This window comes from Protopterus annectens, chromosome 3.part1 (assembly GCF_019279795.1).
Source record: "Protopterus annectens isolate FY-2018-M chromosome 3.part1, PAN1.0, whole genome shotgun sequence".
NCBI classification, from domain to species: domain Eukaryota; kingdom Metazoa; phylum Chordata; order Ceratodontiformes; family Protopteridae; genus Protopterus; species Protopterus annectens.
In genome coordinates, this window is record NC_056732.1 from 557,698,719 (window position 1) to 557,717,279 (window position 18,561).

The window sequence follows — 18,561 nt, forward strand, 5'->3', positions numbered from 1 at the left end:
AACCACCAGAGACCTTCTGAATACAAACATGCTATACCTAATACAGCACCTATAGCACCCAATATACATAAAAACACAAGCACTAGTGCCTCATCAAATAAGCTTTTAAGGCAAAGCACATCTAAATCAAATTTTTTAGTCATAGGTGACTCCATTGTGGGACACACACATGCCCCACTAGCCAGGCTGGACAAGGAGAAGGTTATGGTCAGCTGTCTATCTGGTGCCAGGATCTGTCAGATCACACATGCACTCAAGTCTCACAACAATAAGTACCATTATGACTCCGTCATAGCTCATGTTGGTGTGAATGACTTGAGATGTACCTCACTGGACTATATGAAGAGAGACATGATTGAGTTCTATGAATATGTATCCCAGGTAGGGATGTCTCTAGCCATTGGCAGCATTCTCCCCACACCTAGGATGATACTACAATATAAACAAAAATGATAGACTTCAACAATTGTTTTAGATTCTGGTGTCATTCAAGGGGATCCAGTTCCTGTCAGCCTGGGACAACATGGCTGATAAACCATGCTGCTTTGTCAGAGATGGTCTTCACCTGTTATCTGTAGGCTTTTGGTTGCTGGCTAAGGCACTTGCCCCCACCCCCCCACAGTGCCTTTTGTAGGCAAGGTCTCAAGAATAACATTTCTGACATTAAAATATCATTCCCAAATAAATTAAAAGTTATGCTGCCAAACACTAGGAGTTTAAATCAGAAACTGCACTCTCTGAGAGAACTCTTTTCCCGGGAGGATGTTAATGTCTGTGCAGTCACAGAAACTTGGTTCAGGGCTGCAGAGAGTACACCGGCCTTGCAAGGCTACAATGTCATCCACACTTTCAGACCACAAAATAAATGTGTGAAAACCAAAGGAGGAGGAGTAGCTATCCTCATCAAAGATAAATATACCTCTAGACTGTTTGGACAGGAAAACTCCATGGAGTTACTCCAAGTTCAACTAACTGTGGGTAAGATCCCCCTCTTCAATTTATCATTAGCTATAGGCCCCCTTCAATGAACCAAGACACCCACACTGCTTATTTGGACCTACCTGAGTCAATCAAATTACAACCAAACACTCCAGTCATGAGTGATTTTATCTATCCCTCCATTGAGTGGGAAACTTATATGAGTACCAACATGCTCACACAAAGGTTCCTGGACTTTGTTAAGACCAATGCCCTGGAACAAATAGCACGCAACTCCACAAGGGGCTCAAATATTCTCGACCTGGTCCTCACCAACATGGGTGACTGTTGCACCACCACAAGTATAAGACCTTCACTGGTGACATCTGATCACAAATCAGTCACATTTGAAATAGCTATAACACCTGAACCTCACTTAGGTAAAATCAGCCTAAAGGATTTCACCAAACCTAATAATACTCTCCTAAGGGATGGCATAAGTAATTTCCAAGTTCTTGTTCCCACAGATGGCATTGACAACTATACTGAGGTATTCACAAATGCCCTGTACAAACACTTACGCAAATGTATTGACACAGTTGTACCTGATAGGATTAAAACAAGGTTCTCAAGAAAAAACATGCCTCCCTGGTGGAAATCTAAGTCATACAACAAAAGGAAGAAGTTGCTGTCTAAGAATAAAAGAGAGTGGCCCTAGCACTTTAAGAACACCATCTTCTGAACAGACAAATAATACAACTTGTAAAATCCTCGGGCAACTTCAAAAAAGTTTAGTAACCATAGCTAAGGTTAACCATAAGGCATTCTTCTTCTATATTCATAACCTAAAAGATAGGACCCAGATGTATGCTGAACTAGCTGTGGATGGCTTCACACACACTGATCATGTGAAAACAGCTAACCTATTAGCCAACAGGTTTAGTGAAAATTTCACTCCCCTGTCCCCTCCAAACATTCCACAAAGCATTCCCTCTACATCTCCCCTACCTTGCATCTCCAAACAGCAAGACATTAATGCTCTCTCTCCAAGGACAGATGGCATCACTGGTTGCATTTTAAATGGTTTAAAAATGAGTTAACAACTCCATTAGGTACTCTCTTCAACCACAGCCTGAGTACTCATTTTTGTCCCTGCTGAATGGAAAACAGCAACCATCATCCCGCTTCATAAAGGGGAGTACAACAGACCCAAGGAACTGCAGACCCATAAGCTTAAACAGCCTTATCTGTAAGGCCATGAAATGAATCATCATGGACCTTATAAACAAGGATATAGGTAATCTCCAAACTCTTGATTCAGCACAGTTTGGTTTTGTTAAAGACAGGTCATGCCTATTAAACCTGGTGGACTTCTTTGAAAATGTCACCAAAACCACAGGCGAAGGCAAATCCATGCATACAGCTTACTTAGTCAAGCCCTTCAACACAATCCCACATTCAAGCATCACTGATAAACTCCCCCAGTTGAATATCAACCTTTATGTCATCAGTTGGGTTTCTAACTGGCTCACTGACAGATCATACACAGTCACAGCTAGGGACTGTATCTCAACCTGCAGACCTGTTATCAGTGGGGTTCTGCAGGGGTCAGTGCTGGGCCCCCTATTGTTTGGAATATACTTCTCAGAAGATCAGGCCAAAACAGAGTGGCTGTGGCTGACTAAGTTTGCTGATGACTGCAAATTAGGTGCAATCACTGAATTCCCAAATGATGTCAATATACGTCAAGAGTGACTTACACAAACCAGTGACTGGTGGCAAAGCCATTTATTCAAACTCAATGCAAAAAAATGCATTATCATCCCCTTCAGTAAAAATGATATCCCTGCAGACTATCATATAAATAATAATACCCTAAGTAACAACTCAGTAGTGACAGACTTGGGAATGCAAGTTGACTGTAGCCTAAACGTTGACCACCATGTGTCTATTGTGGTAAGGAAGGCATTCTACATAACACCTCATTAGCAAAAGCATTGCGTCAGGAGTGAAAGAGGTCATAACACCCCTGTACTCGATCCTCATCAGGCCAATAATTGAGTAAAGTGCTCCTTTTGGTATGTAACTTACCAGACACTTGCAGCAACCAAGAAAATTCAGGGTCTCCAGCACATGTCATACATTGACAGACTGACGTCACTGATTGTACTCAATAGCATACAGACTACTTAGAGGAGACTTGTGCTTGACCTACAGAGCAATCTTGGATCCAAAACCTAATGGAAATGCTGCATATCTGCAAGTCAAATGGGACAAGGGTTACCTGCTCTAAGGACCTTAACCTGGCCTGTGACATAAACATGACCTGCTGGAGAGACAGATATATCTTTCAGAAGTTGTCACTCCTCTGGAATAAGCTACCAATTCAAATCAAACAAAGCTCTTCTATGACCTTGTTTAAGCATAGCCTGGATAACTGAATGGGAAACCGTAAATTCCTGCCAGGGATTTCACCTATAACCCTCCTACATACGGGCAGTTGTTGCTAACTAAGATATCAAGTTTAGGGAAGATAAAAAAAAAAAAACAATGGTATAAACAAAAAATTATCAATTTCAACAATTGGCTAAATTTCTTGTGTCATTCAAAGGGGATCCAGTGTCTGTCCACCTGGGATGAGACAAGCCACGCTGCTTCGCTAGAGACGGCTTGCACCTGTCACCTTTAGGCTTTTGAATACTGGCCAAGGCTCTTGCCACCCCCATAGTGCCTTTTTTAGGCAAGGCTCAAAAGACAAACCCACCACCGTAAATAGCACAAATAACAAAAATCTGAGGGTAATGCTACTCAATGCCAGAAGTCTAAACCTCAAAATGCACGCACTTGAAGCACTCCTCAGTATGGAGAAAAATCGATATATGTGCAGTAACAGAAACCTTTTTTAAGGCTCCAGAGAGCACCCCAGCACTACCAGGCTACTACTCATATCATATATTTCGGCCACAGAACCCAGACCAAAATACAAAAGGTGGGGAAGTATCCATATTCATCAAGTATACCCACACCTCCAGGTTAGTGGTACAGCACAATGCTTCAGAGATCATCCACGTGCAACTAACAATGGGCAAAACTGCAATTCAAATTGTAGCTTGCTACAGATCACCCACCATGTCCCAGGACCCACATTCTGCATTTCTGGAAACACTGGGAAACATAAAGGTCCTACCAAACACCCTAATATTCAACTACCGAAACATTAACTGGGAGAACTACTCAAGTACTAACTCCATTGCCAAACATTTCCTAGAATTTATAAACTCAAATGCCCTGGATCAACTGGTCAACACACCCACCAGAGGTGACAACATATTGGACCTGGTCATCACCAACATGTGCGACCGATGTTCCACACTGGAGGTCAACCCCTCGCTGGCTAGATATGACCATAAATAAATCACTTTGGATATCCACATTCCTCCCCCACCCCCGGACAAGGAAACCACTGTGAAAAACTTTTCAAAAGCAAACTTCACATTACTTAAGACCAAGGTGGAAAGTTTCAAAGCCCCCATGCTAAAGGATAACGCTGTCCAAGCTGTAAAATCCTTTACTAATGCATTCTACGAGCGCCTACAAGAAAGCATGGATCATGCTATCTCAAGCAAAACCAAGACTCACTCCTCCAAGAAAAGGAAACCAGTCTGGTGGACTCCTGCCATAAACAAGCTATACAATAGAAGGAGGAAACTAGTACAGAAAATAGTAAAATCCCAAGGAGGGAACACATCCCTGATAAATATCAGAAAGAAACTACGATCCCTCATAAAATTGTCAAAGGCTAGCTTCGAAAGAAAAATTGCCAAGGACTCCAAAGATAACCACAAGGCATTCTTTAGCTATGTCAAGAATCTAAGTGGCAATGCTCAGATCTGCTCGGAGTTAATGCAGAATGGCACAAAATACACTGAACAACTGATATTGCCAACATCCTGGCAGACAGGTTCAGAGCAAACTTCACCCCCCTCTCACCCCCAAAAGGGCCCATAACCATACCAGAAGAATGTAGAGCCCCTGAAATCACAGACACTCAGGTTAAAATAGCCCTCTCCAAAGCCAAAAACACAGCATCAATGGGAGCGGACAGTGTCCTAGGCTGTGTCCTACATGAGCTCAAAGACGAACTAACCCCTCACATAAACACAGTGTTCAAACTCAGCCTCTCCACAGGCTACGTACCCATAGAGTGGCACACAGCAACAGTTATTCCACTCCACAAAGGTGGAGCCACAACAGACCCTGGGAACTATCACCCTATAAGCCTGACTAACTTGGTCTGCAAGGCTATGGAGCGCATCATCATGGAACTCATTAACAGAGACAATGGGCACCTCCAAACACTGGACCCTACCCAGTTCGGCTTTGTTAAGGGGAGATCATGCCTCCTAAACCTGGTGGACTTCCTTGAGACAGTTACCAAGGCTATAGATAAAGGAAAGGTGGCACACACAGCATACCTAGACCTTGCAAAGGCCTTCAACACCATTCCCCATTCTGGTATTATAGACAAGCTCACCAGCCTGAACATAAACCCCTATGTCACAAGATGGGTTGTCAATTGGCTCACAGACAGAACCCACATGGTGAGAGTTGCAGGAGCTAGGTCTGACTCTAAACCGGTTACAAGTGGTGTTCCCCAGGGCTCAGTCCTAGGACCCCTCCTGTTCGGCATATACTTCTCAGAGGTACAGGCAAGCAAAGGAGGACTATGGCTGACCAAGTTCACAGAATACTGCAAACTAAGGGCTATAATTGACTCTCTGGCTGACACAGACATTCTCCAAAAGGGTCTCACCGAGACGGATACCTGGTGTCAAAATCATGGCCTCAAGCTAAATGCCAAAAAGTGCATAGTTATCCCCTTTGGAAAAAACAAAGTACACACAAACTACCACATAGGTGGTAGCCCCCTAAATATGGAAAACGTAATAAGGGATCTGGGGACCCAAGTAGATAGTAATCTCTCTTTTGATAATCACATTGCCAAAGTGGTTAGAAAACCCTTCTATGTGGCCCACCTTATCACAAAAGGATTTGCATCGAAATCAAAAGAGGTCATTGTGCCCCTCTACTCATCACTCATCGGACCCATCAAAGAGTACAATGGCCCATCATAGGATCACTGGCCTCAAACAGATGCCCTATGCAGCTCGACTGAAGAAACTCCAGCTGTACTCGGTTGCATACCGCCTACTCAGAGGTGATCCCTGCCTGACATACAAGGCCATGTCCAACCCAGAATTGATGGACATGCTCCACCTAAAGAAAACCTTATCTCCTCGGGCCACATGCTCTAGGGATCTAAACTTCATCACAACAATAAACAGGACGTGCTGGAGGGATAGATTCCTGTCCCAGAGACTTCCCATGCTTTGGAACAAGATTCCAATCTACATAAGGCAGAGCTCCTCGCTAACACTCTTCAAGAAAAACCATGACGAGTGGATGGGAAACAGAAAGTTTACCCTGGGGATCACTTTAGTGGCTCTGCTGGACAGAGGCACAGGGAACTAATCTAAGGGGGCAGCGAAAGCCAACACATTCTGGCTAGGCTTATAAATGCCTTCGGGCAGATAGCCTAGTACTTACCTATGAACCTATGACCTAAGATCCTTTATATTGGGTTTCTCTAGTATTACACTGGGTACATACAGCTAGGCTTATAAAGACCTTTGGGCCAATAGTCCAGTAGCCACCTATGAACCTATAAAAGCAATACTGATATTATGACAGCATTATTCAAAACAATAACACTCATTTTTTATATTTTGGAAATTAAGGTCTCTTTTAAACATCAACCCAGAAAAAATAATGTTCATATTTTTTAAAAGTTAGCAGCAAACTTCTTTACTAGTCACATAGTATATGATAGTTTGAAAGTCTGAATATATAAGATACCTAATGTATGTAAATTGTCAGCAAGCATCTGTTTCACACTTGCAGTTGTTAGTCAAGAATACATAATTTAACAGTCGATTAGAAGAAACTGTGAACTGCACTAACTCAGCAGATTAGAAATCACATGTAAACCAATAATATCTAATTTTAGCACAATGCATTTGCAGTATCTATTAGAAATCACTTCAAGCATCTCGTCACTGTAATTGTGCATCTGGAGATTATGAAATTGAAGATTCAATGATCTGTTACAATGGTATCTCTTCTATCAGAAGAGTATGAAGATAAACATCACTGCATATATTATTTCCAGTCAATTTACATTGTTGTTATCCATTATTTATAAAAAAAAAAAATCTAATTTTCTTCACAGAAATAAAATGTTCTTTTTCAGTTCATAGCAGAGAAATACTGTTGTTTCGCAAGATGAAGTCATGTTTAACAGATAGCTGGTGTAAACAAAAATATAGCAAGCTTTTTTAGCAATAGCTAAATACACACGCTCGGATGAGTATACACACACACACACACACACACACACACACACACACACACACACACACACACACACACACACACACACACACACACACACACACACACACAGTTCATGGTTCTGAAGGATAGAAGAGATATAATGATGTATAGGGAAGACATTAGTATGCAGTCAACCTATACCTGAGGAAGTGCATGCATGGCTATTTGGAGTGAAGAAAAGATGATGGATATGGTAAAAATGGAAGCGGGGTACCTGTAAATTATCTGTATGTCTAGCAAACTAAGTGTTTCAAATTAATGTGAGCAAAAGGTGAAAGAGATTATTGAAGTATTAGTTTGAGAAGGATAGTAAACTGGAACCTTAAGCCAAAGGCGGTAGTCCTGAACAAATAATCTATGCAGTGTGCTGACTAACAGACCAAAGTCAGCGAGTGAGTGTGTGTATGTGTTTGTGATTGTGTGCGTATATGTGTGCATGGAGGGGTGAGATTTAAGTGGGATAATAATAAATGGATCTACTTCAAATACCCAAAAGCCGAAAATGCCAAAGATGACATGGACAAGATGAAAATAACAAAAGTTAAAATGCCAAACCATGTAAGCATTCCCAGGGCAAGTCAACACTTGCTCAACACTACAGTATGATACACCGTACAAGCTGAAACCCACTCCCACGATGTGGGGGCTGCACTCCCACACCCACCTAAATATATATACTAACTTCGGGATCTCACCACAGTGGAGAAATGGGCATGATTTCCCATGTTAGGCAATAGAGACATGAGCAAATGTTCATTTGTGTAAATCACATATGGGCGAATTTAGTTTTATATATTGTCGATAAGCCCCCATACTCATGTGTGCTAACCCTAACCTTAACACTACCTCTAACCTGGCCCTAACCCTACACATTATGTTATTAAAAACCTTTTTCTAACAGCATCATCACCATGATGACAATTGATCTCAGATTTGCAGCTGGGGTTTACTGACATAGGGCTTTTTTCAGTGGAAAGAATTATTCAATGTTTTCTTATTCACTCTTATGAGTCATTCAGTGTTCTGTGATTCTCTATCTCTCTTGAGGTTTCTACCTTGATGATACACTCATCAATCTCTCTCTCTCTCTATATATATATATATATATATATATATGTGTATATATATATATATATATATATATATATATATATATGTATATATATATATATATATATATATATATATATATATATATATATATTTATATATATATATATATATATATGTGTATATATATATATATATATATATATATATATATATACATATATATATATATATATATATATATATATATATATATATATATATATATATACACATCTTAGTTTGCAGTGGCAGCATGGTATTGGGTAACTGGAAGATTTGATGAATTATACTTATTCTTTTCATGTCCAGAATAGATTAGAGCTAGAGACTTCAATTCATTTAGAACTACTGAGGGACAGCAGTTGCAGGAAGAAGTTATTTTATAACTTTTTTCATGGAAAATAAGCTCATACAACTAAAGAAAGAACTAAAGAGGCTTAATAACAATCTAGAAATCATATGCATACATGAGTACTTAAAGTATGTTTCCTATCATATGCTCCCTCGCCTGTTCAGCTGTACCCTTTCTGTCATGGTAGGGTGCATAAGGACTCCAGTGTTATATCTTGTCAGCGATGATTTATGTGGTTAAACGTACAGAGGTAACTCGCAGAAAAAGGGCTAATAAATATTTCAAGGGCATAGCATGACATCTGCCTTTAATAACAGTGATATTAACTATATGTAAAACTATTTGAAAAATTGTGTTTGTAAATTTAAACTCCTTAAAACACGGCCAAAGGCTGGGAAGAAGCACATCTACTGGAAGTTTTGTAATAAAGCCAAAATGACTGATTAAGCAAAGGGATATGAGGTTTAAAAATGGAGAGCGGTGAGGTACAGTTTATTGAAAAAGAAAATAATTCAGCGGTAAGCAGATCAAATTAAGTACCTAAGGGTCCAAAAAGCTATGATTAGCAATAAATTATAACACAAAAGTAGTTAAGAAAATCTTTAAGTATGTCTAAAAAAGGAGATACCCTGCAAAAAGTTGAATTTAGGGAGAGTTCTTTTTCTTAAATGATTTTTTTTCTGATCATCTTAGTACTTTTTTACAGCAATATAATTATTAACACTTTCAGTAAAAGTAGAGTTAAAGATCAGGGGTTTTACTAATACATGGAGAAGAGCTCATTAATTCTTTTTTTTATCAAATTAGATCATACAGAGGTACTTAGAAAGGATGGAATGACAAATAAAGCTTGAAATTCATTTAAGGAAGTCCTTGCTTTTCAGTGAACTTGAGAAGAAACATATACCTGAGTATTGCAAGATAGTTCTTATAAAATATTTTTTTTTCTAAAGAAAGGTTCACGGGTCAATTTAAACTGCTGTAGGTTTATTAGGTCCTGTCCAATAATGGGAAAGTGATGAAACTGCTTGCATTAAATGTTTTATATGATGAATTAATGACAACTGGACTAGATAATATTTCTCAGCATGTGTTTGTTAAAGATTGGTTAATGCAGACATGTAACCATTTCTTTTATTATGACATAATCATGGCTGCAGAGGAAACTTCAAAGGTGAAATGATTTGCAAAGACATTAGTTTGGCCTTTGATATAGTAGAACGTAAGTTATTAATTAGATAATTGGGAGTTACAAGTTCTCTGAAACTACTGTAGGTATGTGACTGCATTGTATTTCTTCATTTATTTCTTGATTTATGCTGTTTTTCTGTTTTGTTTTATTTATTTGTTTTTTGACCTTAACTTTTTTTTTACTTGGAGTTTTAAAAATTCTTGGCTAGAACCAATTTGAAAAAAAACTCTTTGATTCAGTGATTGCAAAGAAATTAAACTTCCCAACTGGTGGGAGGAGCTGAGAAGTAGGATTTCTTATGTAGGTGGCATGTGACTTAACTTGATTTTTTTTCTGTCTACCCATCCAGACCCTGTTGCACTTTACTGTCTCTAACTGGGCAGTGCGTATGAGACTTCCCTGATTGGCCTGGTTGCAGCTTTGGGAGAATATCTTCATGGCATCTGCACAGCCTAGCTTTTTGTTGAGTCAAGATGTTGTACATGCTATCAGGGTGCCTACCAGGAGTAGACTATACAAAGTGTACTGTACCCCACAAGATGTGGAACGATAATCCTCCTTAGGTAGCAGCTTGTGATTACTACTACTGCTGTTTTGCTTCTGAAGAGCGAAGGAGAAAAACAATAATTGATTCCTAGGTGCGTGTGTAGCTGTGCTGAGTCCAGCATTAGTACCCTTGTAGTAGTCAATCCACGATTCTCCATTATTTCTCATTCTTGCCTGACTATATTCTCTTTCTTTTCATTAAATATAATATAGCCGAAAATCACCTTAAATATGTCATCCCTAAATATTCAGGGTGTGCTATAACAGTCTTCTTCCAACCCATGTGTACTGTGGTGGGCTCTAGTTCTCCACCGTCTGTCACCATGACTCAGTTGTCACCCCATCTGTGGCTGGTCATCAGATGCCCTAAGGCATACTAATTATTCATTGTTTTTACCAGTTGATGGTACAATCAGGAAGAGATGCAAATATTTAAGAAACATGGAGGCATCCCTCTTACATCAACCCCACTATTGGTAAGCACCATTCTTCTACAACATCACAAGAATCACAACACACTGCTAGGTCCATATCTTGTGCTGAGGGTGTACAGAAAAAAATTTCAAAAGTCTCCTAGAACACACTATAAGAGATCCAGGCCTCCAGTACAGAAGGCAACACCTACTCCTTTTCCACACAAATACATAACTGTAAATCTATACAGCTCACCCAAGGGTCATCAGGAAAGAAGGGATAAGACCATAAGGTCCACTAAGTCTGTTTCTCCACAGGGGAATGTTTTAGTCATAGGTGATTCTATATTTAGGCACACAGACTCTGCATTCACAAGACTGGACAAGTACAAGGTGACTTTTTAATTTTTTGGAAAACAAAGCCAGAACTACATATACAATCCAGGCCAACATAACTGAGCATGTTAAGGAACGTAAGAACTAAGGTAATTATTTTTACTAGGTATTACTCATAACGCCATAGCTCCCAAGGAGGATACATACAACAGGGATCAATATAAGCAAAGAAAAGCCTGGCTTGTGTCATAACCTTGTAAATCTAAAAGTAGTAAACAAAAGGAAAATAATACATAAATAAATAACATAAAAATTAAATGGCATTGCTTGTCTTAGTAAAACATTTCAAATTATCAGTCTGTCAGAGTTACAGTCAGAAAGTGGTCAGTAAATATGTTCATTGATATTTATGTAACTTTATTATACTGAATTAGTTATTCAGTATGTCAGTAATAATTACTTTGAAAGTCAAAGCCCACCTGACCCTGAATCAGTAATTATCAGCAGTTACTTTGCTGTTACACTAGTTTATTGCAGATTGCAAATGCCATTTCTTTGAAGAACTTAATGCAGAGTTAGTCACTCATATTACAGTAAACAAAGAAAGAGCAAAGAAAGTACAGTTCGATCCCAACCAGTACTTCTGGGTATTTACTAACTGCATTACTAATAGCGACGTATGAATCATTTCTTCTCTCATTCTGTGCCATTAAAGTAAAGGCATTTGGTACATAACACTCGAGTGCTTTTGCTGTCTTCATCTCTCTCTCTCTATGTACATGTGAGAGTGTGTGCGCGTGTGCGCGAGTGTGCATGGTATCTTTTTTTGCCCATCTCAGTGAAGGATCTTCTTGAAATAGGTTCATAGCTGTGTGCTAGACTAATGACCACAAGAGCCTTTTAAGCCTAGCCATGCATCCCAAAGCACTAATAAGTTCTGGTACACTTGATAAATGTAAGTAGGGCCTTGGAAGGTGAAACATTTACAAGCAGGGGCCTGGCAAATGAAGCATTTACAGGCTACCTGTGTCCATTAGAAACATAGATGCCAAGCCAGGGATGATTTTTCTGTTCTCCATCCAGTTGTACAAGTTATAATTGAATTGGGTTATGGAGGAACTCTGCTTCACATGCATGGGGATCCTGTTCCAGAGAAGGGGTAGTCTCCTGTCCTATTTATATCACAGGCAAGGTTTAAGTCTTTAGAATTGGTAATTCTGGTGCTGTTTATTTTGTGGATATGCAGGAAGTCCATCAGAGTGGGATCTGACAATGCCTTTAATGCTAGGCATAGATCTCCCATTGACAGTCTGTAGGAGACAGAATATGGGGATAGGGCCTTGAGGTGGTCTGCATAGGACACATTAGTTATGCCTTGTATTCTTTTAGTGAGAAACCTCTGTGGACTTTCCAATTGTTGGATATGCCTGGTTAGGTAAATACAAAATGGGGTGTTTTACTCAATGATAGGTCTGATGAATGCTGAATACAGTGGAACAATGACTTCTTTGGACCGTAATGCCATACCTTTGTTTCTAAGTTGCACAGCATACAATGATTTCCTCACTATGTAGACAAGTGAGGTTAAAGGCTAGATTATTGACAATGTGTGTCTCTAAGTCCCTGACTACTGGGTTAGCTCTTAGGGGTGTGTTGTCAATATGATAGTTTCCAGGGGTGGATGACTTCCTGAAGGGTACTATAATACATTTCTTGACATTTAGTTTTAATCCATGGCTCTGGCACCAGTTGTTTGTGTCAGTCCTTCCAAGACAGCATTTGTGACAGTGGGCTATTCACTGACAGCTCCTTATTAGCAATCATTTGCAAATTTAGTTAGCCAGAAGGCATTGACATTGGCTTTGACTTCAGAGAAGTAAATGCCGAAAAGGAGTGCTCCCAGGACTGATTCATGAGGGACTCCACTTGTGACTGGCTTCTTCATAGAGCTAAACTCCACAATTCTAATTTCCTGGATCCTGTCTGTGAACCACATGGCTGTCCACTGGGTGACATAAGGGTTTGTACCTAACCTGTTAAGTTTCTCAACAATGCCCAAGTGGGAAATTGTGTCAAATGCCTTGGCCAGGTCAAGGTAGATAGTGAGAACTGTTTTGCCCTCATTCATTGCTTTGAAATTGCTTTTAAAGATGTCCATCAGGTTGAGTAGGCATGCCCTGCCCTTGATGAAAACAAATTGGTCTGGGTCCAGTGTCTGGAGGTTTCCTATGTCATTACTGATTATTTCTATGATAATTCTTTCCATGGCTTTGCATGTGAGACTAGTGAAACTTATAGGTCTGTAATTTCTAAGGTCCATAGATGGCCTATCTTTATGCAAAGGGATGACCATTGCTGTTCTCCATTCATGAGGCATGAAGTCTGTTGGGAGGCTGGAGTTAAACAGCAATTCCAAAGGTCCTGATAGATAATTTTTCATGCTATTTAGAAGGTATCCTGGCATATTGTCTGGGCCCATTGATGCAGTGTTCTTGGTCTTAGAGAGAGCATTAAGGACCTGATCCCTAGTGATAGCAGGGGGAGTTATATTTGATGGTATTTCCTGAGGGAATGTTGATGGGGAGAGAGGGGGTAAAGTTGGAGCTGAATTTATCAGCCAGGAGGTTTGGAATATCTTCAGGCTCAATACAGGTGGCTCCAATTACAATGGGCTCTGGACACAATTGTGTATTTCCTTTGAAGTTGTAGATATAGCTAACGAATGTCTTGTGGTTGTCCTTGGCCTGGGCGGCCAAATTTACCTCAAATTTGGCTTTGGTGGACATTATTTGTGCTGTGAGTTGTTTATTTAGTTTGATGAGAGTGTTTTTATCCTGCTGGGTGCTGCACCTTCTCATTTTTGCCATGATTTTTTTCCTTCTGTTATACAGCATACTGATGTTGTGATTCCATCAGGGTGGCTTGTTTTTTGAGTTAGTTCTGTACTTCTTCCTGTTGGGCACAGCTGCCTCTGTGCAGCTATTAACTTGCTTGTACAGGGTTTCTGTGAAGAGTTCTGCATAGGCAGAAGTGTTCTCACGGTTTATGAGGGTTTGACATTTTTCCATGTTGTCACTTAATAGTAGGAAGTTAGCCTTAGAGTACTTCCTTAATATTCCATGGTTAGCTGGGGTTCCAGGTTTTATTTTTACTTCAAAGGAGACCATTTTGTGTCTGACCTTACCAGAGAAGACCTTACAGTAGGGGTTGTGCAGCACTCTCCCATATTTGTGAAGATCAGTTCCAGTATGGTTGCACCTCTTGTTGGCGTATTGACAATCTGGGGCATATAGCGTACAAGGAAGTGATATTCGATTTTACCTATTGTGATTTGGATGCTGAAAAGCTCAAGTACATTGTCCTGTTTGACCAGCCTTGAGATATATGTATTTTTTGCTCTACTATCAAAATGTCACTGTTAAAAAGAAATTCCCATATTTCACATCGATGGAAATAGTGAAAGTAAAAATATACATTAGGACACAATGTTGAATCTACTGAACGAATTCAGCAAGTTTGACATTTTCGCCAAACAGAGCACATGTTGTCTGTATAGGAGCTCAGATAAGTGAAACTCCTACACCTCACATCATCTTTTTGCAGGAGGGGCAAGCTGCCTGCACCCCCCACATCCCCTGATAACTATATATTCCTACTCCAAGATCACACTACAGTGAGGAAAGGGATTAATGTCCCAAACTGCACTGTACCATGATCTCTGTGCAGTACTTTGAGTTCATATCAGTGATTGCACAGTAGTATTTACTGATATGAACTTTCAAACATGGAATGCTCAGCAACATGGAAAATCAAACATCCATCTTTCGATTTTCCATCTGCAGAGCATCTCTGTTCATCTTTTTGATAGTAAGCCATATTTTCTATGCAAATTGAGACACCTCCACCTTTAGTCCCTGTCTGTGTAGTATCTGGTCTAAATGTGTGGGAGACATTGTAACCTTACACTGTCAGCATGCTGTCTGCAGTGTTAAACCTTATCTCAGTGACCACACAGCCGTCAGCATTCTCTAGGGTGAAGAGAGCTTCCGGGGAGTGGAGTTTTTGTTTACACTCCTAGCATTGAGCAGTAACACCTTTAGATTTTCTTGGTTTTGATTTGGTATGTCAGAAGTATTTTCAGTTTGGGATTGCCTAATAAAGGCAGGATGGAGGAGGACAATGTTTTAACTAATATTCAAAATCCTAGAGGAGAGAGGTGCAGACCATCTGTGACAAAGCATTGTGGTCTGTTGACCATCTTCTTCCATGTTTAGAAATATTGCACCCACTTAGAATGACACCAGAAATTAAACTAATTATTAAAGTCAGTCATCTTTTGTTCATATTGTAGTATCATCCTTGGAGAAGGTAAATTACATCTCAGTGCTAAGCTGATACCAGCCTGGGACACACATTCTGAGAGCTCCATGATATCTCTCTTCACATAGTCTAGGGGGTATGTCTCAGATCATTTGTACCCACATGGAATATGACTGAGTCATACTGGTAATTGTGGTCCAATGACCCGAGTGAGTGCATAATGCAGTGGGTCTTGGCTCCTGATATGCAACCGGCTGTGACTTTTTCCTTAATCAGCTTGGTGAGAGGGGAATCAGTGTATCTCACAATGGAATCACCAATGACTAGAATGTTGGATTCTGTGGTGGCTTGCCTTATGGGCTTAGAAGTAGAGGCTTCATGAGATGTGGCTATATGTGTTGATCTGGGTATTGTTTTGGAGAGTGCATTCTGGATTGTTAAATGTGTTTGTTATGTGTACCCCATCTAGGAGATCTTTGGGATTGAAGAAAGTTACATTTTAGTGTCTCAGAATATTTGGGTCTATGTGTCTGCTTTGAATTGTGTGTGATGGGTGCCAGTGTGTGTACTACTGACAACTTTATTGACATTAGGAGTACCTTTATGTGAGAGCTTTGCCTCCACTTACATTGTATAAATACATCTCTCACATACCATATTGGTTTGTTTGAAAACTGACTGGTTGTCAGGTTGTCAGTAAACATGAAGCAAGTTCTACATTGCCTCAGGATGCCCATATCCAGTAAGCTGGTATCAGACATAGTGGGAAAGTTCATATTCATGGGAACAGACCCTTTTATTGATTAGACAGTTGGATTGAGAATATAAAGTAATATCAGAAGTATCCAGTTTGTAGCTCTGGGGGTAGTGCTTGTTACTGCAAACTAGTTATCCTATGTGCAATTAGGTATTGGTGAAATTTCAATTGTGCTTCTACAGGAAAAATGTCAACTCAAGGTGTCTGTGGCTATAGAAGACAATGCCAGACACTTGAGGGGAAACTAATATGCAGAGCCTGATGGCTTATGGCTAAAGTGCTTAGGCAGATATCCCGAAGTTAGAAGCAAATCAAGCAGTACTTACCTCACCTGAATGGCTACTGCCTGACTACTACTACTGTTGGTCTCACCACAGCTTCACTCTGCTGGGATGCATTGCTCCTTTGCTTCTTCTCTCACCAGATGCAAAACAGTAGCACCAATCTCAAGGTGAGAAGCAGGCCACTGCCTGTTTGGTGATCCAGACTTGACCCAGATGATGTCTGTAGGCTTGTTGTAGCCTTTTCCTACTAGATGCCTTGAATTGCAACCAGACCAGTCAGGAAGATCAAGCACAGACACTCACTTCCTAACCAGAAAGAGTTGGGAATCTATGCACTTTGCTCCTTCTCTCACCAGTATCAAAGTTGTTGTCTTTCAGCTTTTCCTGGTTAGGGGTCGCTACAGCGGAACTCCAGTCTGCTAATGATTGGCAGTTGTTTTTTATGGTGCCGAGTTGCCAGCCCAACGCTCAAACTTCAACGAAGGCACGCCCATTCAATACAAAGCAGTTATTAGGCTTTCCGGTGATCTGTATTCTTCAGGAAATAATATTCCTATGCTTCTTTTGTCAGCAGTAGCAAAAGAGAAGCACAAATGCCAAGATGACTACTGAGAAGCACAATGTGGTCTCTCTAGTAATTGGAGGTCTTGGAGTACATGTTGCAGATTTTAAAGATACAATGGAAAATGGGTTAATATCCTAAGAGTTGCAGTGTGCATTAAGTGGTTAAATATGAAAGAGGGGGTAACTTAAGCTTTACCTGTCTAAGTGAAGAGCCACTAATTTTTAAAGAGCCCGATGAATTGAAGAGGGTGGGCACTTTGTATTCTGGATCTATGGAATACTGTGAGATGGCCAATAAATTTAAATAGCTGAGGGGAGTATTTTCACAAAATGATAATTTTGTGCTTACTCACAATAGCCAGTGAAAGAAGAGAGGGAAGAGATATGTGATCAAATTAACACAAGGGGCCAACAACTAGATAGACAGTTGATTTTAAAAACACAACAGCACCAGGATGAGAGGGTGGTAAAAATGTAATTTCTTTGTGATTGACAAGAGATATAGCTGTGGTCTCTTTCCTTGTTTAAATATGCAATTAAAACAGAATACAAGCAAACCATAGTGTAAATAAAATACTGAGAGATTCATGGAGGCTCATGCATGTAGCCTCTTGACGAAAATACATGACAGCATTTGAGACTTTACATGCATATGAATTATTCCTAGAGATAACTACAAACATCTCTAATTAGCATACACCAATACAGATTTATAAAATTTCACTGGGATTTGCATCACAATGCTCAGAAGTTCAAAAAATCAGCACTACTTTTTTGCACTCTGCTCATTTGAATGTGTGGGGCTATTAATACCACCCTAAGACATTGGTACATTAACAGATCTACATCATAGCTCTTTGAAGAGGTTATTGGCAAATGGGATCAGCTGCTCCTAAATCTAAGGAATAGCTGTCATGGAAACTTTTCAAAAGTAGCTGGATACAGTTTTTGGTATTAAATGCCTGGAAGTTTGAGGCATGCTACCTGAACTTTATCTCTACATCTGACTGGGAAATTTATTCACCTCTTTTTTTATCTTTTTGTTAAGCTAAAGATCTGTTCACCACAGATGAAGACAACATGTATGTTGATGCAATTCCTTAGTGATTATTTCATGTTAAGGTAAACAAAGTCCACCATGAGCATCACTTTTAAAGGTGAAAGAACAAAAATGTGTTGTTTTGTTTAATGTTTGCACCAAAACTATTTTACTACTAAAAAAATCTGAAAATATATGCTGTGATTTTTATCTATTTCTAACTCATCATTTATCTGAGATCACAGATTAGAAGAGCTTCACTGAACAACAAGCAGACAGTTTTCCATGTGAATAA

At 39.7% G+C, this 18,561-nt stretch overlaps 1 protein-coding gene across 1 annotated transcript in view; it reads right to left on the reverse strand.

Annotated features, from left to right (window-relative positions):
- The window catches only part of LOC122798207 (potassium voltage-gated channel subfamily H member 8-like), a 190,667-nt gene that overhangs the window by 103,506 nt on the left and 68,600 nt on the right, over window positions 1-18,561 (reverse strand). The gene's annotated exons all lie outside the window — the stretch shown is intronic.